General features: G+C 39.2%; 1 protein-coding gene across 2 annotated transcripts in view; it reads left to right on the top strand.

Moving 5' to 3' along the window:
- The window catches only part of lpar1 (lysophosphatidic acid receptor 1), a 193,509-nt gene that overhangs the window by 68,247 nt on the left and 97,561 nt on the right, over positions 1-27,701 (top strand). Inside the window, exon 1 of one of the 2 annotated variants that reach the window (XM_061877015.1) lies at positions 129-412. The exons of the other annotated variant lie outside the window; for it this stretch is intronic. The gene's annotated coding sequence lies outside the window, so the exon portion shown is untranslated. Of the gene's footprint in view, positions 1-128; positions 413-27,701 lie in introns of those variants that run through there. 2 annotated transcript variants of the gene reach the window in all.

Genomic DNA, 27,701 nt, shown 5'->3' with positions numbered 1-27,701 from the left:
GCACAAGTCAGTGACGTCATCCGCGGACAGACAGACGTTCCTCCCTGAGGTGCGTGAGTGTGCGTGCGCACAGGAAGAGAGAGAGAGAGAGGGAGGAGAGAGAGAGAGAGAGAGAGGGAGGAGAGAGAGGCGCCAGGCACCAGCCCAGCATCACACTTCTTTCTGCCGGGGAAGGAAAAAGTCTCTTCTTCAGCAGCAATAGCAAGTGTTGCCTTCGCACTTGGACAGAAAATGCGACTCTTTGGCTTCATGTTTTGGGATTTTGACTTCTTCCGGCCGCTTTGACAGGAGCTTCTCGCAGACAACATCAACTTTGTCGGGAGAATTCAAAACCCCAATCCAAGTTTTGGATCGGACATCCACGGCGGGAAGTGAAGTAAAGCCACTAAACAACAACAACAACAACAACAAGGTGAGTTTTTTTTACCCAGCTGGGCGTGGACTAATGGCGGGAAAATAAGGTTGATTTGGCGCGTCTGTTTTACCTGCCACGTAGACGTGGGCTTGGAAGAAGTTGATAACATTTGCAGATGCGCCGTTATGTCGATGGTTCATGCTTGTTGCGCCACCCAGGCTGGGAGCACGGCGGGGCTCTGATATGTTTTCTCGTTTTTTTTCTGTGTTATGCGAATTGTTTGCATGCTGAAAAGAAGTTTGCATGCTAGAAAGGAGAGGGGGTTGGTGTGGCTGCTCCATCTCAAAGGCATTAGGTGTCCATAAACAATCCCCTGTGGTGCTGGCATCTTCTCCATAATCTTTACCTCCAGCTGTGGCCTCCTTGGCATGGAGAGTATATTTTTCTAATTAAAGTCCCTTTTTTTTTGGTTTTGGCAAAATACAAACCCCCGTTTCCATATGAGTTGTGAAATTGTGTTAGATGATTTGAATGATTTGCAAATCCTTTTCAACTCATATTCAATTGAATGCACTAAAAAAGACAATATATTTGATGTTCAAACTCATAAACTTTATTTTTTTTTGCAAATAATAATTAACTTAGAATTTCATGGCTGCAACACGTGCCAAAGTAGTTGGGAAAGGGCATGTGTTACATCACCTTTTCTTTTAACAACACTCAATACATGTTTGGGAACTGAGGAAACTAATTTTTGAAGCTTTGAATGTTGAATTATTTCCCATTCTTGTTTTATGTAGAGCTTCAGTCCTTCAACAGTCCGCTGTCGTATTTTACGCTTCATAATGCGCCACACATTTTCGATGGGAGACAGGTCTGGACTGCAGGCGGGCCAGGAAAGTACCCGCATTCTTTTACTACGAAACCACGCTGTTGTAACACGTGCCTTGGCATTGTCTTGCTGAAATAAGCAGGGGCGTCCATGATAACGTTGCTTGGATAAAAACAAACCTGTATGGACCTTTCAGCATTAATGGTGCCTTCACAGATGTGTAAGTTACCCATGCCTTTGGGCACTAATACACCCCCATACCATCACAGATGCTGGCTTTTCAACTTTGCGCCTATAACAAACCAGATGGTTATTTACCTCTTCCTTCCGAAGGACACCACGTCCACAGTTTCCAAATATAATTTGAAATGTGGACTCGTCAGACCACAGAACACTTTTCCACTTTGCATCAGTCCATTTCTGATGAACTCGGGCCCAGCCAAGCCAGAGGGGTTCCTTGGTGTTGATTAATGGGTTTTGCTTTGCATAGTAGAGTTTTAACTTGCACTTACAGATGTAGCGACCAACTGTAGTTACTGACAGTGGTTTTATGAACTGTTCCTGAGCCCATGTGGTGATATCCTTTACACATTGAAGTCGGTTGTTGATGCAGTACCGCCTGAGGGATCAAAGGTCCGTAATATCATCGCTTACGTGCAGTGATTTCTCCAGATTCTCTGAACCTCTTGATGATTTTACGGACCGTAGATGGTAAAATCCCTAAATTCCTTGCAATAGCTCGTTGAGAAATGTTGTTCTAAAACTGTTCGACAATTTGCTTACAAATTGGTGACCCTCGCCCCATCCTTGTTTGTGAATTACTTAGCATTTCACGGAAGCTGCTTTTATACCCAATCATGGCACCTACCTGTTCCCAATTAGCCTGCACACCTGTGGGATGTTCCAAATAAGTGTTTGATGAGCACTCCTCAACTTTATCAGTATTCATTGCCACCCTTCCCAACTTCTTTGTCACGTGTTGCTGGCTACAAATTCTAAAGTTAATGATTATTTGCAAAAAAAAAAAAAAAAACTTTATCAGTTAAAACATCAAATATGTTGTCTTTGTAGCATATTCAACTGAATACGGCTTGAACATGATTTGCAAATCATTGTATTCTGTTTATATTTACATCTAACACTATTTCCCAACTCATATGGAAACGGGGTTTGTGGAACAATTAAAAAGGGACGGCGCAACCCGAGGGTCCCTGGTTCAAATCCCACCTAGTACCAACCTCGTCACGTATGTTGTGTCCTTAGCAAAACACTTCATTCACCCTTGCTCCTGATGGGTGCTGGTTGGCGCCTTGCATGGCAGCTCCCTCCATCAGTGTGTGAATGTGTAAATGTGGAAGTAATGTCAAAGCGCTTTGAGTACCTTGAAGGTAGAAAAGTGCTATACAAGTACAACCCATTTATTTATTTATTTATAAAAAATCATATTTGATATTCAAAGTCATAGTGTCCTGCGATGAGGTGGCGACTTGTCCAGGATGTACCCCGCATTCCGCCCGATTGTAGCTGAGATAGGCGCCAGCGCCCCCCCGCTACCCCGAAAGGGAATAAGCGGTAGTAAATGGACGGATGGATGGATGTCCTGCAGGGATTGTTTGTTTACTCAAAGGGACGTAAAAAAAAATACAAGTATATGGTGTCTTCCAGGTGTGTCAAACTTGTTTCATTGAGGGCCACGTTGCCTTCAGAGGGCCCCTTGTAACAGAAATGTGCATGTTTTCCAACATACAAAACCAACATACAACAATACACATTAATGAACACAATCTCACCTATTGACACTTTTGGTGTGACATTGACATAGTATGGTAAAACAATTTTTTTTACGAGTGGAAACCACACATCAATTACATACATTTATATAGCAAAAGTACTAACTTCCATCCACAGTGCCTCAACATAACAGAGCAATACAAAACACAGCACAATTTACCACATTAAAAATAAATAAAAAACACAAACATACATATAAGTGTTGAAATTGGTTTAAAAATGTTTAAAAACTGGATTTGTCTTTGCATAGCAGATGAGCTAACGGGTTCACCCATGCATTATTTGGACCATGCTATGTACAGGATATACTTCATAATGGAACATTACATTGATATTGTCATTAACTGGAGGGGATTTTGTAACTTAAGTGTAAAAATAAGCTGGTAAACATGGTAAAGGATGTCCGTGCACTTTTGAAGTGAAGTGAATGACAATATTCCGACAAGACAGCTTACGTTTATCGCCATGTTTGACCACATTGAGCTGAGCAGCCAGGACGGACCCACTGGGATTTTGTTTGACCTGGGTCATTTGAGGTGGGGTCAAAGGTCAGACCGGTCCAGTTCCTTTGTGAGGGCTCAAATTATTCAAACAATTGAGCTTGGTGCTAATTTGCTGGGACTATACAATGTCGTCTGATCGCTGTTTAGTTTATTTAGCATATTTAAAGAGTTGTGTGTGTGTGTGTGTGTTCTTGTATTTCTACCCTTCTTTAAACATCAACAAGGAAAAGTACCTTCCATATGAGGAGGTGTGAACAAGTCAGGCCCTGAATCATGGTCTTATTTGAACCCCTGGTGGTAAAATCTATCAAAATTTGTAAATTATTTATTCATTTATCTATTTTTTTTAAAAATGACTGTGTCAATTTTAAAATTGCTTTCCCTTTGGTCAACATATGAAATAACAAGTGTGTGTAAGAAATTGAAATGTGCCCACTCTGGCCTAAATCAATTAAAATATATATATATATATATATATATATATATATATAGAGAGATACATACTGTAATAACATGAAGTTGTCACGCCTATGGATCATGTTTCGTTTTGGTCATATTCGGTTTTGTTTTTTGGACATTCAGTTCTTGCTTTTGCACTTCCTTGTTTTCATTGCAACTCATTAATTTTCACCAGGCCCTCATGTCACGCCCCTGTCCTCAGCCCTGACACCTGTTTGTAATGATCTTAGTTATTATTTAAACCACAGTTACCTGGTAGTCAGTCTGGCAACTTCACATCCCGTATTCCTCAATTCCTCTCATGCCAAAGACCATGCTGTTTTTTTTGTCCACGCCACGTAAGTTTTGTTATTCATGCCACAGTGCAAGTGTTTTTGTTTCATGTTTATAGTTTGTAGCCTTTATGCTAGTCATTTGTTTTTCATTAGTCAAGTTTGTTCTCCGCCATTGTGCGCGCCATTTTTGTAGTTTGTTTGTGTAGTAATAAATCAAAATGTGCTTACATTCACGTCTCGCTCGTGCCGATTTCCCTTTGCTTCGGAGAAACAAACTATCCCATAGTCCAAGTGCGACAGAAGTAAATAATAAAGAATAAAAAACAATTACAAGAAAAAAAATGAAATAAAAGCAGTCATTTTCTCACAATCTGCAGACTTTTTTCTTATGAAACTGGGAACAATTTGTCATATTCTTTGTGTTTCTGTGATATTGCAATCGTTTTTTAGTAAATTTATTGCTCTTTTATGTAAAATGATAACTTTTTAATGCAAACTGGTGCCATTTATCATATACAATTCTGACTGTTGCCGCAAAATTTTGTTGTTCTTGTAAAACGGTAAAATGATGACTTTCGTCACAATTTTGCCAAGTAAAATCCCGATGATTATCATAATATCGCCCAAATTTAAAAGCTTTCTTATAAAATTGCGACTTTTTTCATGAAATTGCCATCATTTTAAGCTATTCTTGTAAAATTGCGACTGTTATTGAGTAAAATTCCAACTTTTGTCATAATATTGCACAGATGTGCAATTTTTACTTTAAAAGTTTGACTTGGGTTGGATAAAATTACGACTTTTATTACAATTAAAATTTTTTCTTGTGAAATTCCAACTTATTTATCACCACAAGCTTTTTTTTTTTTTACACATCTTTATATACCTAGAAAGGGTGGTCCTAAGGAGGGAGGCATTTTTCACAGATCTCAAGAAGGTAAGAAATACAAGAATGTGTTTGTGTGTGTGTGTGTGTGTGTGTGTGTGTGTTTGTCAGGAGACTGTTTACTCACTCCCCATGACCACAAGCCTTTGTGGGTCTCTGACGCTATGGTGGAGTGTTAAAAGCTTTCGCACTCATGTGGTTGCTCAGAGTGAGGGTCAGTGATTTTGACATCCATCCATTTTCTACCACTTGTCCCTCTCGGGCCCGCGAGGGAGCTGGAGCCAATTCCAGCTGCACTCGGGCGGTAGGCGTCTTTTAGTAGTAAGTAAACAAACAAAGACTCCTAATTATTCTGCTGATGTATTGTGTCATTTATACACCTATTATTTTGTACACATTTTAAAGGACAAACTGTAAAAAATTATTATTAATCCACTTGTTCTTTTACTGTTTTTATCTGCTTATTTTCTGTTTCAACATGTTCTGTCTACACTTTTGTTAAAATGTAATAATCACTTATTCTTCTCTTCTTTGATACTTTACATTATTTTTGGATGATACCACAAATTTTAGGTATCGATCTGATACCAAGTAGTTACAGGATCATACTTTGGTCATATTCAAAACCATCCAGGGACGTTTTTTCTGAGTTTATAAACATAATTTGAATTTTTTTATTTTTTTTTTATTTTGTGATGATAAAAAATATCATTGTAGTCATAGTAGTATCAACTAGATACGCTATAGTTCTTGGTATCATTACAGTGGATATCTGGTGTAAATCCACCCATAGCATTTGTTTACATTCAGGCGCGTTAGCTTCTCTTTTTTGATACTTTAAATTATTTTTGGATGATACCACAAATTGTAGGTATCCATCCGATACCAAGTAGTTACAGGATCATACATTGGTCATATTCAAAACCATCCAGGGACGTTTTTTCTGAGTTTATAAACATAATTATTATTTTTTTTAAACATTTTGTGACGATAAAAAATATCAATGTAGTCATAGTAGTATCGACTAGATACGCTATAGTTCTTGGTATCTTTACAGTGGATGTCAGGTGTAGATCCACCCATAGCATTTGTTTACATTCAGCCGCGCTAGCTTCTACCACAAATTTTAGGTATCGATCCGATACCAAGTAGTTACAGAATCATACTTTGGTCATATTCAAAACAATCCAGGGACGTTTTTTTCTGAGTTCATAAACATAATTAGAATTTTTTTTCAAAAAACATTTTGTGACGATAAAAAATATCAATGTAGTCATAGTAGTATCGAATAGATACGCTATAGTTCTTGGTATCATTACAGTGGATGTCAGGTGTAGATCCACCCATAGCATTTGTTTACATTCAGGCGCACTAGCTTCTCTTTTTTGATACTTTAAATTATTTTTGGATGATACCACAAATTTTGGGTATCAATCCGATACCAAGTAGTTACAGGATCATACATTGGTCATATTCAAAACCATCCAGGGACGTTTTTTTCTGAGTTTATAAACATAATTAGATTTTTTTTTTTTGTAAACATTTTGTGACGATAAAAAATATCAATGTAGTCATAGTAGTATCGACTAAATATAGTACTTGGTATCATTACAGTGGATGTCAGGTGTAGATCCACCCATAGCATTTGTTTACATTCAGGCGCGTTAGCTTCTTTTGTTTGATACTTTAAATTATTTTTGGATGATACCACAAATTTTAGGTATCGATCCGATACCAAGTAGTTACCGGATCATACATTGGTCATATTCAAAGCCATCCTGGGACGTTTTTGCTGAGTTTTTAAACATAATTTGAATTTTTTTTTTTTTAAAACATTTTGTGACGATAAAAAATATCAATGTAGTCATAGTAGTATCGACTAGATATAGTACTTGGTAACATTACAGTGGATGTCAGGTGTAGATCCACCCATAGCATTTGTTTACATTCAGGCGCGCTAGCTTCTCCTGTTTGTTACTTTAAATTATTTTTGGATGATACCACAAATTTTAGGTATCGATCCGATACCAAGTAGTTACAGGATCATACATTGGTCATATTCAAAACCATCCAGGGGCGTTTTTTCTGAGTTTATAAACATAATCTGAATTTTTTTTAAAAAAACATATTGTGACGTTAAAAAATATCAATGTAGTCACAGTAGTATCGACTAGATACGCTATAGTTCTTGGTATCATTACAGTGGATGTCAGGTGTAAATCCACCCATAGTATTTGTTTGAATTCAGGCGAGCTAGCTTCTCTTGTTTGATACTTTAAATTATTTTTGGATGATACCACAAATTTTAGGTATCGATGCGATACCAAGTAGTTACAGGATCATACATTGGTCATATTCAAAGTCCTCATGTGTCCAGGGACGTATTTCCTGAGTATGACTGTGAGTGTAAATGTTGTTTGTCTATCTGTGTTGGTCCTTTGATGAGGAGCGACTTGTCCAGCGTGTACGCCGCCTCCCGCCCGATTGTAGCTAAGATAGGCACCAGCGCCCCCCGCAACCCAAAAAGGGATAAGTGGTAGAAAATGGATGGATGGATAAACATAATATACATTTTACATTAAACATGATGTTTCCACCCCCATGCTTCACAGTAGGTGTGGTGTTCTTGGGATGCAACTCAGTATTCTTCTTCCTCCAAACACGACGAGTTGAGTTTATACCAAAAAGTTCTATTTTGGTTTCATCTGACCACATGACATTCTCCCAATCCTCTGCGGTATCATCCATGTATCCATTTTGGTATAAACTCAACTCGTCGTGTTTGGAGGAAGAAGAATACTGAGTTGCATCCCAAGAACACCACACCTACTGTGAAGCATGGGGGTGGAAACATCATGCTTTGGGGCTGCTTTTCTGCTAAGGGGACAGGACGATTGATCCGTGTTAAGGAAAGAATGAATGGGGCCATGTATCGTGAGATTTTGAGCCAAAACCTCCTTCCATCAGTGAGAGCTTTGAATGGTTGACCAAATACTTATTTTTTCGCCATAAATTACAAATAAATTCTTTAAAATTCCTATAATGTGAATTTTTTTTCACATTCTGTCTCTCACAGTTGAAGTGTACCTATGATGAAAATTACAGAACTCTGTCATCATTTTAAAAAGGAGAACTTGCACAATCGGTGGCTGACTAAATACTTTTTTAACCCACTGTAAGTACTCTGTGTGAGTGCACTGCCGTACATGCTCGTAAACCATTATGTCCGTTAAAAGAAATAAATACATTAAAAAAAAACTTTTCAAACAGAGTATAGTACCGTTCTTCATTCACTAGTACCGCGATACTATACTAGTACTATTATATCGTACAACCCTAGTAAGAATAGAATTAGTGAAGGAAAAGTGTCCCATACAGCAGTTTGGCCTAAAAGAAAATGTGATGAACTGTATATAAATAAATAAATAACATATTTATCTTCTTTATTCTCTGTTTGCTTGAGTGGATACAAAAGTGTGGTCATGGATATCATTCAACACTGATCATAGTGTGAGGGGAGGTTTGCTCTCGCCGGTTGCCCTGGTAACCAGAGAAGCTGCACATACTCCTATTTGAACTTGGACGTAAGATTGCTGGAGTGGTCCACCATGCAAACTCACGTTGAAAGAGAAGGGAAAGTGACATCACGCCTCATGTTGGCTCCCGGCCCCCCCATTGTCAAGATGTATTGTCTTTTCTCAAGATGACTGTTTTATGTTTCCCCACATGAGCCCTGACATCCGTCACAAGGGGTCCCTTGAAACATCTGTGTTGTGATTACCCCAGGAACCCTTCTCCTCCCCCTCGTCTCGAGACTCGCATTCCACCCATTCTTCTTCCTGAGATCCAGATTGCTTTCACATTCGGGCAGGTAGTCGAGCTGCCTTTTCTGCCTGCAAAATGGTATTCAGTGATTCCGTAACGTCTACCTGCCCAAATACCTGCTGGGATGTGTACAGTCGCGGTCAAAAGTTTACATACACTTGTGAAGAACAGCATGTCATGGCTGTTTTAAAGGCCTACTGAAAGCCACTACTAGCGACCACGCAGTCTGATAGTTTATATATCAATGATGTAATATTAACATTACAATTTAAAACTTCCCGCGGAGTTTCTTGTTGAAAACATCGCGGAATGATGTCTCGAGTTGTAGCGGACACATTAGCCCAGCACCACACACGGCTAAAAGTCGTCTCTTTTCATCGCATAATTACACAGTAATTTGGACATCTGTGTTGCTGAATATTTTGCAGTTTTTTTCAATTAATAATGGAGACGTCAAAGAAGAATACTGTTGGTGAAAAGCGGTGGATTGCAGCAACCGAAACACAGCCGGTGTTTCTTGGTTTGCTGTGAAGCTTTAACACAGAGCGGTCAAGCGAACATGTTTCTCTACGTCAACCAGCAAGTTTTTGGATGGGGAAATTGTGATATTAAGTCGGCTCTCACCGGAGACTTCCTCCTGCAGTTCAAAAAGGCAGCTGTGATCTCGGCTCCTCCATTGGTGTTACGACTTAGAGATAATGAGAGGATCCAGATGCGGAGAGGAAAGTTTCCAAAAATGACAGCTTTTATTTTGAAATAACTTTTTAACCCCCGGTAAAAAGTATCTCCAAAAAATGTATACGAAGTACGGAAAATAAATCCGAGGATAAGCACTCAACTCAATACATCACTCCAGAGCGGTCAAGCGAACATGTTTCTCTACGTCAACCAGCAAGTTTTTGGATGGGGAAATTGTGATATTAAGTCGGCTCTTACCGGAGACTTCAGTGGATTATGCGACTTCCTCCTGCAGCTCAAAACGGCAGCTGTGATCTCGGCCCCTCCATTGGTGTTACGACTTGGAGATAATGAGAGGATCCAGATGCGGAGAGGAAGTTTCCAAAAATTACAGTTTTTATTTTGAAATAACTTTTTAACCCCCGGTAAAAAAGTATCTCACAAAAATGTATACAAAGTACGGAAAATAAATCCGAGGATAAACACTTAACTCAATAAATCACTCCAGAGTGGTCAAGCGAACATGTTTCTCTACGTCAACCAGCAAGTTTTTGGATGGGGAAATTGTGATATTAAGTCGGCTCTTACCGGAGACTTCAGTGGATTATGCGACTTCCTCCTGCAGCTCAAAAAGGCAGCTGTGATCTCGCCTCCTCCATTGGTGTTACGACTTAGAGATAATGAGAGGATCCAGATGCGGAGAGGAAAGTTGCCAAAAATGACAGCTTTTATTTTGAAATAACTTTTTAACCCCCGGTAAAAAAGTATCTCCAAAAAATGTATACGAAGTACGGAAAATAAATCCGAGGATAAGCACTCAACTCAATACATCACTCCAGAGCGGTCAAGCGAACATGTTTCTCTACGTCAACCAGCAAGTTTCTGGATGGGGAAATTGTGATATTAAGTCGGCTCTTACCGGAGACTTCAGTGGATTATGCGACTTCCTCCTGCAGCTCAAAAAGGCAGCTGTGATCTCGGCCCCTCCATTGGTGTTACGACTTGGAGATAATGAGAGGATCCAGATGCGGAGAGGAAGTTTCCAAAAATTACAGTTTTTATTTTGAAATAACTTTTTAACCCCCGGTAAAAAAGTATCTCACAAAAATGTATACAAAGTACGGAAAATAAATCCGAGGATAAACACTTAACTCAATAAATCACTCCAGAGCGGTCAAGCGAACATGTTTCTCTACGTCAACCAGCAAGTTTTTGGATGGGGAAATTGTGATATTAAGTCGGCTCTTACCGGAGACTTCAGTGGATTATGCGACTTCCTCCTGCAGCTCAAAAAGGCAGCTGTGATCTCGGCCCCTCCATTAGTGTTACGACTTGGAGATAATGAGAGGATCCAGATGCGGAGAGGAAGTTTCCAAAAATTACAGTTTTTATTTTGAAATAACTTTTTAACCCCCGGTAAAAAAGTATCTCACAAAAATGTATACAAAGTACGGATAATAAATCCGAGGATAAACACTTAACTCAATAAATCACTCCAGAGCGGTCAAGCGAACATGTTTCTCTACGTCAACCAGCAAGTTTTTGGATGGGGAAATTGTGATATTAAGTCGGCTCTTACCGGAGACTTCAGTGGATTATGCGACTTCCTCCTGCAGCTCAAAAAGGCAGCTGTGATCTCGCCTCCTCCATTGGTGTTACGACTTGGAGATAATGAGAGGATCCAGGTGCAGAGAGGAAGTTTCCAAAAATGACAGCTTTTATTTTGAAATAACTTTTTAACCCCCGGTAAAAAAGTATCTCACAAAAATGTATACAAAGTACGGAAAATAAATACGAGGATAAACACTCAACTCAATAAATCACTCCAGAGCGGTCAAGTGAACATGTTTTTCTACGTCAACCAGCAAGTTTTTGGATGGGGAAATTGTGATATTAAGTCGGCTCTTCAGTGGATTATGCGACTTCCTCCTGCAGCTCAAAAAGGCAGCTGTGATCTCGGCTCCACCATTGGTGTTACGACTTGGAGATAATGAGAGGATCCAGATGCGGAGAGGAAGTTTCCAAAAATGACAGCTTTTATTTTGAAATAACTTTTTAACCCCCCGTAAAAAAGTATCTCAAAAAAATGCATACTAAGTACAGAAAACAAATCCGAGGATAAACACTTAACTCAATAAATCACTCCACAGCGGTCAAGCGAACATGTTTCTCTACGTCAACCAGCAAGTTTTTGGATGGGGAAATTGTGATATTAAGTCGGCTCTTACCGGAGACTTCAGTGGATTATGCGACTTCCTCCTGCAGCTCAAAAAGGCAGCCGTGATCTCGGCTCCTCCATTGGTGTTACGACTTGGAGATAATGAGAGGATCCAGATGCGGAGAGGAAGTTTCCAAAAATGACAGCTTTTATTTTGAAATAACTTTTTAACCCCCGGTGAAAAAGTATCTGACAAAAATTTATACAAAGTACGGAAAATAAATCCGAGGATAAACACTTAATTCAATAAATCGCTCCAAAAAATAAGGAGGAATACTACGTTAAGAAAAAAACTTAACAAAAATAGAATATAAGGAAGAATTAACCAAAAGCGCTCCAACAGGAGGGAAAAAAAGAAAACTTTAACAATATATACAAATACAATATCTATGAATAAACAAAAAAATCACTCAATCAATGAGGAAATAAAACGACATTTGGAATAACAAAAACGCACCAATTAGGTCGACGAAGAAAAACTAAGGACGCTCGTAGGAGGAAAAAGTAAACTCAAAATTTCAGCAAAAAATAACTGCTATGATCCAAAAATATGAACAAGCAAAACAGGAGCAAGGCAAGGAGGGAATCAAGGACATGGACATGGCCCCAAAAGGCACGATAGACGAGACGATCTGGCAAAGGACAAACGGAGAAGTGAGCTGAAATAGGATGTGGGAGTGATGGGGAACAGGTGGAAACAATCAGGAATCCAGGATGACGTCAGACTGGTGACACAAGAGGAAGGACCCGTGATCTGAAACAAGAGGGTAGCTTTTCAAAATAAAACACATAGATCACAGGACAGAAAAACAACACTTCCCTCACCGCGGTGTGACAATTGGCTTCTCTGAAAGACACTGGCGTTCACCGCAGCCATCTGACTTTCAGGTATGACTTTACAATCTCTATTAAAACAATAAGCAAATAAGGGATCTTCCAGAATTATCCTAGTAAATGTGTTTAATTACATCTGAAACGGTCCCCTTTTCCTTTTTTTTTTTTTTTGTGCTTCACTCTAACTTTCCTCATCCACGAATCTTTCGTCCTCGCTCAAATTAATGGGGAAATTGTCGCTTTCTCGGTCCGAATAGCTCTTGTGGCTGGAGGCTCACATTATAAACAATGTCCAGATGTGAGGAGCCCTACAACCCGTGACGTCACGCGCACATCGTCTGCTACTTCCGGTACAGGCAAGGCTTTTTTATTAGCGACCAAAAGTTGCGAACTTTATCGTCGATGTTCTCTACTAAATCCTTTCAGCAAAAATATGGCAATATCGCAAATTGATCAAGAATGACACATAGAATGGACCTGCTATCCCCGTTTAAATAAGAACATCTCTTTTCAGTAGGCCTTTGAGTTTGCTGGTCACCAAAAAACATTCATGAAGTTTGCTTCTTTTATGAATTTATTACGGCTCTACTGAAGATGTGAGCAAATCTGCTGGGTCGAGAGTATACATACAGCAATGTTAATATTTGGCAAGTTTCTGTGACGCGTTTGTCGCATGGTGATGCGGGTTTGGTTCTCCCAAGGATGCAGACGGGCTTTGGACCCAGCGTGCAGGTAGGAAATTATTTATTTTAGAATAAAACAGACTTAGAGGAAACCAAAAGACCTAGCATGGGAGCTAAGAAACACTAAAGGGCCTTAGCATGAGAGCTAAGAAACACTAAAGGGCCTTAGCATGGAAGTTAGGATAAACAGAACCGAGAACAAACGTGGTCACTTGTTGCGTGTGGCAAATTAGGAAGCAAGGCAGACTGACGGGAGAAGGCAGGCTAAATGATGACAGTAATCACAACACAGGTGCGCGTCAGGAGCAAGCGGCAGGTGAAAACAATGAGCAACCATGGAAACAAACTGAGAGGCGCACAAACCTGAACCAAATGAGTCCAAAACAAACAGAAAACACAAAAATAATCAAAAGTCTAAATCAAAATATGATCTGGGCAGCGGATCATAACAGTTTCACTGCAATAAGGCACTTTTGGTAGCCCGCTTAAATTTTTCACCACTCCTCTTGAAAAAATTGGTGCAGTTCGGCTAAATCAATCAATCAATCAATGTTTACTTATATAGCCCTAAATCACTAGTGTCTCAAAGGGCTGCACAAACCACCACGACATCCTCGGTAGGCCCACATAAGGGCAAGGAAAACTCACACCCAGTGGGACATCGGTGACAATGATGACTATGAGAAACCTTGGAGAGGAGGAAAGCAATGGATGTCGAGCGGGTCTAACATGATACTGTGAAAGTTCAATCCATAATGGATCCAACACAGTCGCAAGAGTCCAGTCCAAAGCGGATCCAACACAGCAGCGAGAGTCCCGTTCACAGCGGAGCCAGCAGGAAACCATCCCAAGCGGAGGCGGATCAGCAGCGCAGAGATGTCCCCAGCCGATACACAGGCGAGCAGTACATGGCCACTGGATCGGACCCCCTCCAATATCTTGGTTTTCTGACATGGACTTGTTTCTTCAGCATTGTCCACACGTTTAAGTCGGGACTTTGGGAAGGCCACTCTAAAACCTTCATTGCAGCCCAGTGGTACTTAACCTTGTTGGAGGTACCGAACCCCACCGGTTTCATATGCGCCTTCACCGAACCCTTCTTTAATGAAAAATAAAATGTTTTTTTTTTTTTTTTAATTCAAGACAGGTATGTTTTTTTTTACTGGTGCACAAAAAGAACCGTGCTTGAACATCACATTGTTCAAAGAACAACACAAACACAGTGCATGAACTCGCAACAAATTACACACCTGCAAATCAAATGGAAAATTAGAGGGAAAATAGTTCGGGGGTATCCATTATACGCCGATAGGGAGAAGTTTTTATTCACACGATGAGTTGGGTGTGTCTTGACTTCAGCGAACCCCTGAGGCCGACTCACCGAACCCCTAGGGTTCGATCGAACCCACTGTTCTGGCCTGATTTAGCCGTTCCTTTACCACTTTTGATGTGTGTCCTGTTGGAACACCCAACTGCGCCCAAGACCCAACCTCCGGTCTGATGATTTTAGCTTGTCCTGAAGATTTTGGAGGAAATCCTCCTTTTTCATTGTCCCATTTACTCTCTGTAAAGCACAAGTTCCATTGGCAGCAAAACAGGCCCACAGCATAATACTACCACCACCATGCTTGACGATAAGTGTGGTGTTCCTGGGATTAACGGCCCAGCAAATTTGGTCATATTTTAAGTAGACCCATATTAAATCAATTCCGTTTATTACTTTTGACATGTGTTTGGGGTCATTGTCCTGTTGGAACACACAACTGCGCCCAAGACCCAAAACTCCGGGCTGATGATTTTAGCTCGTCCTAAAGAATTTTGAGGAAATCCTCCTTTTTCATTGTCCCATTTACTCTCTGTAAAGCACCAGTTCCATTGGCAGCAAAACAGGCCCAGAGCATAATACTACCACCGCCATGCTTTGATTGATTGATTGATACTTTTATTAGTAGATTGCACAGTACAGTACATATTCCGTACAATTGACCACTAAATGGTAACACCCGAATAAGTTTTTCAACTTGTTTAAGTCGGGGTCCACGTTAATCAATTCATGCTCGACGGTAGGCATGGTGTTCCTGGGATTAAAGGCCTTACCTTTTCTTCTCCAAATATATTGCTGGGTATTGTGACCAAACGGCTCATTTTTTTTCATCTAACATTACATGGACAAAGATCAGACCCCCTAGAGGAAAGTTCTGTGGTCAGATTAAACTAAAAATATCGCTGTTTGGCCACAAATAAGGTTTTAGAATGGCCTTCCCAAAGTACTGACGACTTAAATGTGTGTACAATGCCGAAGAAACAAGTCTATATCAGAAAACCAACACATTTGGTTGAACTGCACCAATTTTGTGGTCAAAAATTGGACCAGAAGCTTGTGGATGGCTACCAAAAGCGACTTATTGCAGTGAAACTTGCCAAGGGACATGTAAGCAAATATTAACATTGCTGTATGTATACTTTTGACCCAGGACATTTTCAGTAAAGCCATAATAAATTCACAAAAGAAGCAATCTTCATGAATGTTTTTTTGTTAGCAAGAAGTATCTGCTCCAATCACTACATCACAAAAAAAATACGAGTTGTAGAAATGATTGGAAACTCAAGACAGCCATGACATGATGTTCAACGTTTGACCAGGACTGTAAACCTACCCTATTTAAGTAAGAGAGTTTAGACACTGAAAATGCATAACCACCCCCCTTAAAAAAATACATGCAGGGTCTTCTTTTCAGGGTCAGGCCATGGAATGTTCCAGACTGGCCGGTCCAACTAGCTGACCTTAGCAAGTCCGTCATGTCGTACGTGTCGGAGTGCAGCACGGAGACCAGCAAGCACATTTCCAGCACATTTAAGGGGTTATGCAAAAGCAACACCAATACATCACATAAACTGAACTACTTGAACACAATCTCTGATGGTTTTTTAAAGCTTTTATTCTGGAATTTATAGTAATTGTCTTGCAAGGCTTTTGCTGGGCCATTCAGGGACAATTCCCAGCTGAAGTGCTTTCTTGGTTGTCCTCCAATAAGTACCGAGATAAACACTAAACCTTTGCTCATTTTTTTTAAGGAACGTCACTTTTGAATGTTTTTTTTTAGGAAATTCTTACCTAAAATGTACAATTCTGATTAGTACCTAATCCAAAATCAGATTACCATGCTTTAGAAGTAATAATTTCTCCTGCTTTGGCAAAGATCATTGACAATTAACAATTGCATCAGCCTTTAAAGCAGTGGTTCTTAAAGGGGAACATTATCACAATTTCAAAAGGGTTATAAACAATAAAAATCAGATCCCAGTGGATTGTTGTATTTTATGAATTTTTTTTCAAAATTTTACCGGTCCTGAAATATCCCTAAAAAAAGCTTTAAAGTGCCTTATATTCGCTATCTTCGAAACCACTATCCATTTCCCTGTGACGTCACACAGTGCTGCCAATGTAAACAAACAATGGGAATACCACAGCAAGATATAGCGACATTAGCTCGGATTCGGACTCGGATTCCAGCGGTTTAAGCGATTCAACAGATTACGCATGTATTGAAACGGATGGTTGGAGTATGAAAGTATTGAAGAAGAAACTGAAGCTATTGAGCGAATAGCTATTGACGCTATTCATAGCCATAGCATGGCCGGATAGCTGCGTTAGCATCGCCGGTAAAATGTGCGGACCAAACGATCAGGACTTTTGCATCTTGTGACACTGGAGCAACTTAAATCCGTCGATTGGTAAGTGTTTTTTTCGCATTAAATGTGGGTGGAAGGAAACGTAATATAGTTGCAAATGCATCTGAAGGTTATCCATACATCTCTGTGCCATGTCTGCTTTAGCACCGCCGGTAAATAGCATGTTAGCATCGATTAGCGTAGCATGTTAGCATCGATTAGCTGGCAGTCCCGCCGCGACCAAATATGTCTGATTAGCACACAAGTCAACAACATCAAAAAAACTCACCTTTGTGATTTCGTTGACTTTATCGTTGCAAATGCATCTGCAGGTTATCCATACATCTCTGTGCCATGTCTGTCATCGCCGGTCAAATGTGAAGACACTACAGTACATTCAATGGGGGTCTGGCGGCAGATTTCTTGCCACTTTCTTATCTTCGGGCCAGTGGTGCAACTTGAATCCCTCCCTGTTAGTGTTGTTACACCCTCCGACAACACACCAACGAGGCATGATGTCTCCAAGGTTCCAAAAAATAGTCGAAAAAACGGAAAATAACAGAGCTGAGACCCAATGTTTGCAATGTGTAGAAAATGAAAATGGCGGCTGTATTACCTCGGTGACGTCACGTTCTGACGTCATCGCCACCAGAGCAATAAACAGAAAGGCGTATAATTCGCCAAAATTCACCCATTTAGAGTTCGGAAATCGGTTAAAAATGAATATGGTCTTTTTTCTGCACCAACAAGGTATATATTGACGCTTACATAGGTCTGGTGAAAATGTTCCCCTTTAACCTGGGTTCGATCGAACCCTAGGGGTTCGGTGAGTCGGCCGCAGGGGTTCGGCGGAGGTAAAGACACATCCGACTTATCGTGTAAATAAAAAGTTCTCCCTATCAGCGTATTATGGATACCATCAAACATTGTTACCTCTAATTTTCGATCTGATTTGCAGGTTGTTTGATTGATCGATTTGATCTAGCAGATTGCAAAGGAAGAGAATACATTATATGAAACAGTACAGTTTACACAGTACAGTACATATTCCGTACAATTGACCACTAAATGGTAACACCCAAATAAGTTTTTCTACTTGTTTAAATCGGGGTCCACGTTAATCAATTCATGGTAATTGTCAAAGTTATTTGGTGTCGAACCCCAAGATGCAGAGAATGAGGCAGGCATTTGGTAAGCAAACATGATTTAATTAAATACTAAGACAAAAACAAAACCAAAAGGGTACAAACAAAAAGCGCGCACATGGGCGGAATAACAAACTAAGGGTCTTTAGCATAGAAGCTAGCAAGAAACAAAAAAGGACCTAGCGTGGAAGCTAACAGGTAGCAAACGGGAAAAACTGGAAATGGCTAATGCTAACAGAAACAGCTCACCGCTACGACGACCGGGACAAAATATAGCACGACAGGTAGTAGCTATAACAAAACGACATGACACGATAGCAACGACAAGAGCGACATGTGGCAACGACAGTACAAGTCCGAATGGCGATACAATACAATGATCCAGCAACTGACACATGACAAAGCGGGTACAAATAGGAGCGGGCTGATTGGCAACAGGTGTGGCCAGATGCCAATCAACCGCAGCTGAGGAGGAACACAGCACTCAAGGAACAAGACAGGAAGCTGACAAAATAAGAGCACTAGACAGGAACTAAAGACAGGAGATACTAAACACCAGGCATCAGTTTTCAACACCACGACGATATAAAAAAAGCTCTCAAAAAAAACTAAGTGTGTAATAATTTTTATCACATAACGTCCAACAAGGTACCGTATTTTCTGGCCCATAGTCGCACTGCTGATGAGCGGGTCTAGTCAGGTCTTATTTCATACAAAAAAATGGCATTGAACACAATGCAAGCAACTTGATACGATAAGTGTTAAGAACAAAAAAATTAGGTGCAAATTAATTATGAATTCGGGGATAGAGTTGAATGAGCTGTGCTTCTTTCTACTACTTTTCAGACATGTTAAATGAATTGTGTGACCTTTCTTCATGTAAGTATGTCTAAAATAAACAAACCATACTGTATATACCAGGGGTCCACAAACTACGGCCCGCAAGTAGTCCTGACTAAAAAGTAGATAAAAATTGTATATATTTATTTTTTATTATAATTTTTTAATTTAATTTTTTTTAATACCAAGTAAAACAATATATATATACTGTATATTTATTTTTATTATTATTATTATTTTTTAATCTTTCCTTTTTTCGCCCATCCATCAATTAATTTTCTACCGCTTGTTACTGGGTCTCCTAGGCAGATAAGGCACACCAGCATCCAAAATCTGGACCGCGAGTTGTCCTGGCTAAAAAGTAGATTAAAATTGTATTTATTTATTTTTTGGTTATAATATTTTTATGAATTTTTTTGTAATACCAAGTAAAAAAAATATATATATACAGTATATTTATTATTATTATTATTTTTTAATCTTTCCTTTTTTCGCCCATCCATCAATTAATTTTCTACCGCTTGTTACTGGGTCTCCTAGGCAGATAAGGCCCACCAGCATCCAAAATCTGGCCCGCGAGTTGTCCTGGCTAAAAAGTAGATTAAAATTGTATTTATTTATTTTTTGGTTATAATATTTTTATAAATTTTTTTGTAATACCAAGTAAAAAAAAAATATATATATACAGTATATTTATTTTTATTATTTTTTTTTTATCTTTCCTTTTTTCGCCCATCCATCAATTAATTTTCTACCGCTTGTTACTGGGTCTCCTAGGCAGATAAGGCCCGCCAGCATCCAAAATCTGGCCCGCAAGTAGTCCTGGCTAAAAAGTAGATAAAAATTTTATTTATTTATTTTTTGATTATAATTTTCCAATTACATTTTTTTAATACTAAGTAAAAAAAAAAATATATACAGTATATTTATTTTTATTATTATTATTTTGCCCATCCAATTTATTTTCTCCCGCTTGTTACTGGGTCTCCTAGGCCGCAGAATAATTTTTATAAAAAAAAAATATAAATTTTTTTATTTATTTATTTTTTATTTTTTATTAAATCAACATAAAAAACACAATATATACTTACAATTAGTGCACCAACCACAAAAACCTCCCTTTTTCATGACAAAAACGTCCCTTTTTCATGACAAAGAAAAAAAAAAAAAAAAAAAAAAAAAAGGACACCCCCCCGGGCCGCGGGACCAATTATTAAGCGTTGACCGGTCCGCGGATACAAAAAGGTTGGGGACCACTGTCCTAGGCAGATAAGGCACGCCAGCATCTAAAATGCATAGAATAATTTCACCACACCTCGTGTGTGTGACAATCATTTGTAGTTTAACTTTAACTTTAAAAAAAAAAAAATGTTGTTTTTTGTTTTTTAAATTCCCTGTCCCTTTTCGCCCATCCATCAATCCATTTTCTACCGCATGTTACTGGGTCTCCTAGGCAGATACGGCATGCCAGCGTCCAAAATCCGGCCTGCAGGTAGTACCAAGTAAAAAAATTAATAAAAAAAAACGTTCTTTAGTTTTATTTTTTATTATTATTAGTTTTAATCTGTCCTTTTTCGCCCATTCATCAATCCATTGTCTACCGCTTGTTACTGGGTCTCCTTGGCAGATACGGCACGCCAGCATCCAAAATCCGGCCCGCGGCTAGTCCCGACTAAAAATATAATTTTTTATTTATTAATTTTTTTTAATCTGTCCTTTTTCGCCCATCCGTCAATCCATTTTCTACCGCTTGTTACTGGGTCTCCTAGTCGCTCAAGCATATCATATTGTCTAAAATGCATTTTTACCAGCGGTAAAGGGGCGTCATCAGGCTTGCGCCACGAAGGCAGCGAGTTTGCGATCTTTCAGTCAATTAGTGGAAAAAAAATGGCAAAATCGTTGGGGAAACATAAATTTGACTCCATATGTAGAGTTTTTAAACATCAGTGGACATATGACTTTTGTTCAGTTTAAGGAAAAGACAGTTTAGATTGTATTTATATATATATATATATATATATATATATATATATATATATATATATATATATATATATATATATATATATATCTCACAGCCCTTGGTCAATTTTTTTTAACCCAACACGGCCCCCGGATCAAAAAGTTTGGGGACTCCTGGTATATACAGTCACGACATGTGACATCACAGGAAAGTTCTGTGGTCGGATGAAGCAAAAATGTTGCTGTTCGGCCACAATACCCAACAATATGTTTGGAGGAGAAAAAAGGTTCCTTTAATCCCAGGAACACCAGACCTACTGTCAAGGATGGTGGTTGTAATATTATGCTCTGGGTCTCTTTTGCTGGCAATGAAACTGGTGCTTTACAGAGAGTAAATGGTGACCATGAAAAAGGAGGATTAACTTCAAATTCTTCAGGACAAGCTAAGATCATCAGGTTGGGTCTTGGGCGCAGTTGGGTGTTCCAACAGGACAATGACCCCAAACACACGTCAAAAGTGGTAAAGGAATGGCTAAATCAGGCTGGAATGAAGATTTTAGAATGGCCTTCCCAAAACATGTGGACAATGCTGAAGAAACAAGTCAATGTCAGAAAACCAACATATTTAGCTGAACTTTTGTCAAGAGAAGTGGTCAAAAATTCAAGCTACCAAAATCCCCTTATTGCGGTGAAACTTGCCAAGGGACAAGTAAGCAAATATTAACATTGCTGTATGTATACTTTTGACCCAGTCAGATTTTCAGTAGAGCCATAACAAATTCATAAAAAAAGCAAAGTTCATGAATATTTTTTTTGTGACCAAGTATGTGCTCCAATCACTACATCCCAAAAGAAATACGAGTTGTAGAAATGATTGGAAACTAAAGCCAGCCATGGCCTGATGTCCTTTACAAGTCTATGTACACTTTTGACCACGACATACATCGAGATGTTTCCTTTGAAACATTCCACGCAAACCCTGCACCTACTTTAATGTAACGGCACATTCCAGCATGCCACTGTGAATTGTTCCTATATGCGGATGACTCGGCCCTGCTGGTATCCGGCAAGGACAAGTCACAGGTGGAACAAATCCTCAGTGCTGAACTCCTCAATATTTGCACCTGGCTCGCTGACAACAAGCTATCCATACACTTAGGTAAAACTGAATCCATCCTATTTGGGTCCCATATCAAACTTAAGAAGGTCAATGACTTCACTATAAAAGTGGGTGACATTGTTATCACCAGGAAGGATGAGATCACCTACCTAGGTTCCATTCTAGAGGCTAATCTTTCCTGTGATAAAATGGCAACCAAGGTGATCAAAAAGGTCAACCAAAGAACGAGATTCCTCTACAGAATCTCCTCTCTGGTCAACAAAAGCACCTTGAGGATTCTAGCAGGAACTCTCATTCAACCCTTCTTCGATTACGCTTGCACCTCCTGGTACCCCAGCACCTCCAAAACCCTCAAATCTAGACTCCAAACATCCCAGAATAAGCTAATCCGGTTACTTTTAGACCTCCACCCCAGATCACACCTCAATCCAACCCACTTCTCCAAAGTGGGCTGGCTCAGGGTGGAGGACAGAGTAAAACAACTTGCACTGAGCCTGGTCTATAAAATCCGCTACACCTCCTTGATACCGAAGTACATGTCAAATTACTTCCTTAACGTAAATGACCGCCATAACCACAACACCAGGGGGAGCTCCACAAACCTCGTTAAACCCAGATTTCGATCTAACAAAGGTCTTAAATCATTCTCTTTCTATGCCACATCAATGTGGAATGCACTCCCATCAGGTATAAAAGTAAGTGCATCTCTATATTCCTTCAAAACCGCTCTAAAACAACACCTCCAGGCAACTTCAACACTTTACTAATACCCTCCTCCATTCACATCCCATCTCCCCGGATTATAAACAACTCAAATGTACTTCTAATGTATATACTTGTTCTTATGCTATGTGAACTCACTATGTTCTCTGCTGGCTGTACATATCCTACTAAATAAGACCTACACTGTTTCAATGTCCACATTTCTCTGTTGATGCAATTGTTGATGACTGAAGTTCTGATATCAACCAAAGCTCCTCATCCCACCCCCCGGATTGTAAATAATGTAAATAATTCAATGTACATACTATGATGATTAACTTGTGTGATGACTGTATTATGTTGATAGTATATATTTGTACCATGAACTTCAAAACTCACCAAATTTTACACACACATCAGGACTGGTGAAAATTGCCATCCAATAAAAAAACATACCCCAAAAATGAAAATTGTGCTCTAGCTCCCCCTAGGAAAAAAAAACTGACAAAACTGCTTGTAAATTCTGTTAGGAATGTCGTAGAGTGATGAAACAAAAACTTCTATGTAGGTCTGGAACAAAAACCATTATGTAGGTCTGACTTAGACCTACATTTGAATAATTAACATACTTTGGCAAAAATCAACAGGAAGCTTGATATTTTCAATTCAATACAACAACTGCATTACTTTCACAATGCATTAAATAGTGCCACCAAGGTGATTGCTACCGTGGCGCTTGGGCGCAGCAGCCCAAGGCGCGCTCGCACCTTTGCACCCTAATTTGACCCCCTTAACATGCTTCAAAACTCACCAAATTTGACACACACATCGGTATGGAGCGGCAGACCAACTTATTAAGCAACCAAACCCCAAAAATGAAAATTGCGCGCTAGCGCCCCCTAGGAAGAGACAAAAAACGGACTGCTTGTAACTTCCGTTAGGAATGTCTTAGAGACATGAAACAAAAACCTCTATGTAGGTCTGACTTAGACCTACATTTCCAATAAAACACTTCTATACCTAAAATCAACAGGAAGTTGGCAAAAACTTTGAACTGATATCTGACCCCCTTAAAATGCTTCAAAGTGCCAGTTAAAGCTATACTATGGCAAGTGAAAGCCATTTATCAACAACATCCAGAAACGCCAATCTGTAATTTGACCCCCTTAACATGCTTCAAAACTCACCAAATTTTACACACACATCAGGACTAGTGAAAATTGCCATCCAATAAAAAACCAAACCCCAAAAATGAAAATTGTGCTCTAGCTCCCCCTAGGGAAAAAAACTGACAAAACTGCTTGTAAATTCTGTTAGGAATGTTGTAGAGTGATGAAACAAAAACTTCTATGTAGGTCTGACTAAGATCGCCCACATCCAAAGACATGCACCTGGGGATAGGTTGATTGGCAACACTAAATTGGCCCTAGTGTGTGAATGTGAGTGTGAATGTTGTCTGTCTATCTGTGTTGGCCCTGCGATGAGGTGGTGACTTGTCCAGGGTGTACCCTGCCTTCCGCCCGATTGTAGCTGAGATAGGCGCCAGCGCCCCCCGTGACCCCGAAAGGGAATAAGCGGTAGAAAATGGATGGATGGATGGATGGATGAATTGATTAACGTGGACCCCGACTTAAACAAGTTGAAAAACTTATTCGGGTGTTACCATTTAGTGGTCAATTGTACGGAATATGTACTGTACTGTGCAATCTACTAATAAAAGTATCAATCAATCAATCAATCCACAGAAAACAGAACGAGGACTCAGTCGGTCCAAGCTGACACAAATCCTGCTTATCTTGACTGGATAGCTGGAGATGCTGAGTTGTCACAATGAAGCCACTTCAGATAGAAACAATGCACGCCACCTCAACCATTCGTCATCGTAAGTGCTAATTAGTGCAGGACTCTGTCAGCGGACATGCACCAGCTATCAGATCCTTTATCTCGTCCTGCTGAGAGTGGCTGTTTTTCTCGACCGAGACCACATCTTAAGACGTCCTCCATATTTCATCCCAGCTCTGCACAGGGGTCCTGCTTCCTCTACAGCGTTCGTAAATCATTTGGCGAGTGTCTGTTCAATGGAAGCCCTGTTTGTTCAACGTGAGTTATCACTCGACCTATCAATTGCTTTCATTGTTGGAAAAAATAGAATGCTAACAGTGGCAAAGTGGGAGCCTTTTGTAAAACAAAGCCTGTTGTTGACATGCACGGAGGTAAAGTCAAACTACAGTGGGAACCTACGTTTACAAACTTAAACAGGGTTTGCAACTTGAAACATTTGTATCATGAATCTGTCCATAAGAGATATTGTACACATGAATAATGGGTTCCAGCTTTGACAAGTCTATATTTTAGTGAAGGTTTGTCCACTTTGAAGTTAATATACAGTACTATATAACAAACAAACTGTCAAGACATGGACTTGGTTTTGTTTTGCTTCTTCTACGCAAAACGTGATTTGCACGAGCAAGACGTGAGAGTAAGTACATGATTAATTTATTTACACACTATAATACAAAAAGAGGAAAACAAAGGACGCGCACAATGGCTAAACTCCAAACAAAACAGCACAATGGCATGACTATATACAACATCGCTAAAATTCCCTCCATTTTGTCCACTAAAGACGCCGAGATCATTATCCATGCGTTTGTTACTTCTCGTCTCGATTACTGTAACGTATTATTTTGGGGTCTCCCCATGTCTAGCATTAAAAGATTACAGTTGGTACAAAATGCGGCTGCTAGACTTTTGACAAGAACAAGAAAGTTTGATCACATTACGCATATACTGGCTCACCTGCACTGGCTTCCTGTGCACTTAAGATGTGACTTTAAGGTTTTACTACTTACGTATAAAATACTACACGGTCTAGCTCCAGCCTATCTTGCCGATTGTATTGTACCATATGTCCCGGCAAGAAATCTGCGTTCAAAAGTGATTCCTAAAGCCCAAAAAAAGTCTGCGGGCTATAGAGCGTTTTCCGTTCGGGCTCCAGTACTCTGGAATGCCCTTCCGTCAACAGTTCGAGATGCTACCTCAGTAGAAGCATTTAAGTCTCACCTTAAAACTCATCTGTATACTCTAGCCTTTAAATAGACCTCCTTTTTAGACCAGTTGATCTGCCGTTTCTTTTCTTTTTCTCCTATGTCCCACTCTCTGTTGTGGAGGGGGTCCGGTCCGATCCGGTGGCCATGTACTGCTTGCCTGTGTATCGGCTGGGGACATCTCTGTGCTGTTGATCCGCCTCCACTTGGGATGGTTTCCTGCTGGCTCCGCTGTGAACGGGACTCTCGCTGCTGTGTTGGATCCGCTTTGGACTGGACTCTCGCGGCTGTGTTGGATCCATTATGGATTGAACTTTCACAGTATCATGTTAGACCCGCTCGACATCCATTGCTTTCGTCCTCTCCAAGGTTCTCATAGTCATCATTGTCACCGACGTCCCACTGGGTGTGAGTTTTCCTTGCCCTTATGTGGGCCTACCGAGGATGTCGTAGTGGTTTGTGCAGCCCTTTGAGACACTAGTGATTTAGGGCTATATAAGTAAACATTGATTGATTGATTGAAATAAACAAAAGATACTATCTATGGTACAGAACAAACCAAAAACTTGCACTAAGGCATGAATACAAACACAAATCTTACGTGGCGTGGTCGAAACAATAGACAGCGTGGCAAGGCATTAAGGTTGGCAAGGAAAGGTAGGTGCGTGGTCATGAGGGTTTCAATACAAAGTTCGGTACAGTAGGTAAGGTTCCCAGTCCGAAGAACAGACAACAAATGGCTTAAATACTAGCTGTGATAATGATTACTAACAGGTGTGAGACTGAGGACAGGGGCGTGACTTGGAGACCAGGTGGAAACTAATGAGTAACTATGGAAACAAACAAAACCAGGAAGTGCCAAACGGGAAACAAGAGTCCAAAAAAATTAAACATAACATGAACAAACATAAACCTGATTCACAGGCATGACACAAACATAACAAGGGGCTGATAAATCAACTTTATAATTGATCAACAAGGCAAAACAACAACAATAAGCGGATGTCATGTACACACTGATCCATCAACAGGCGCGCATGCACACAGAAGTCCCTTCGGTGCCCTTACAAACGATCAGAAATCACAAAAATCCGTTGACTTTAACAACCATATTGCTAGGATAATAAACTTTTCAAAAAAATCCAAACACATATATAACATGTACATATATATATATATATATATATATATTGTATATATATGTATATGTATATATACTGTATATGTATGTATATGTATAGATGTATATAACTACATATGTGTGTACATATATATATGTATTTATATAATGTATGTATACATTTACACATACTGTATTTATATAAATGTATTTAAATGCATATATTGCACATATATTTGTATAAATATATATATATATATGTATACATATATGTGTATATGTATATATATATATATATATACACATATATATACACACATATGTGTATCTATATACACATATATATACATACATATATATACACACATATATATACATATTTATATATATACACACACATATATATATTTATACAAATATATGTGCAATATATGCATTTAAATACATTTATATAAATACAGTATATGTAAATGTATACATACATATTATTATACATATATATATGTACATACATATGTAGTTATATACATCTATGCATATACATACATATACAGTATATATGCATGCATATACAGTATATATATATATATATATATATATATATATATATTTAAATGCATATATTGCACATATATTTGTATAAATATATATATGTGTGTGTATATATATAAATATGTATATATATGTATGTATATATATATGTGTATATAGATACACATATATGTGTGTATATATATGTGAACATATATATACA

This window comes from Nerophis ophidion, linkage group LG17 (assembly GCF_033978795.1).
Source record: "Nerophis ophidion isolate RoL-2023_Sa linkage group LG17, RoL_Noph_v1.0, whole genome shotgun sequence".
Classification (NCBI taxonomy): domain Eukaryota; kingdom Metazoa; phylum Chordata; class Actinopteri; order Syngnathiformes; family Syngnathidae; genus Nerophis; species Nerophis ophidion.
Note: the sequence above shows the minus strand (reverse complement) of the source record. Positions and strands in the feature narration are given on the sequence as shown.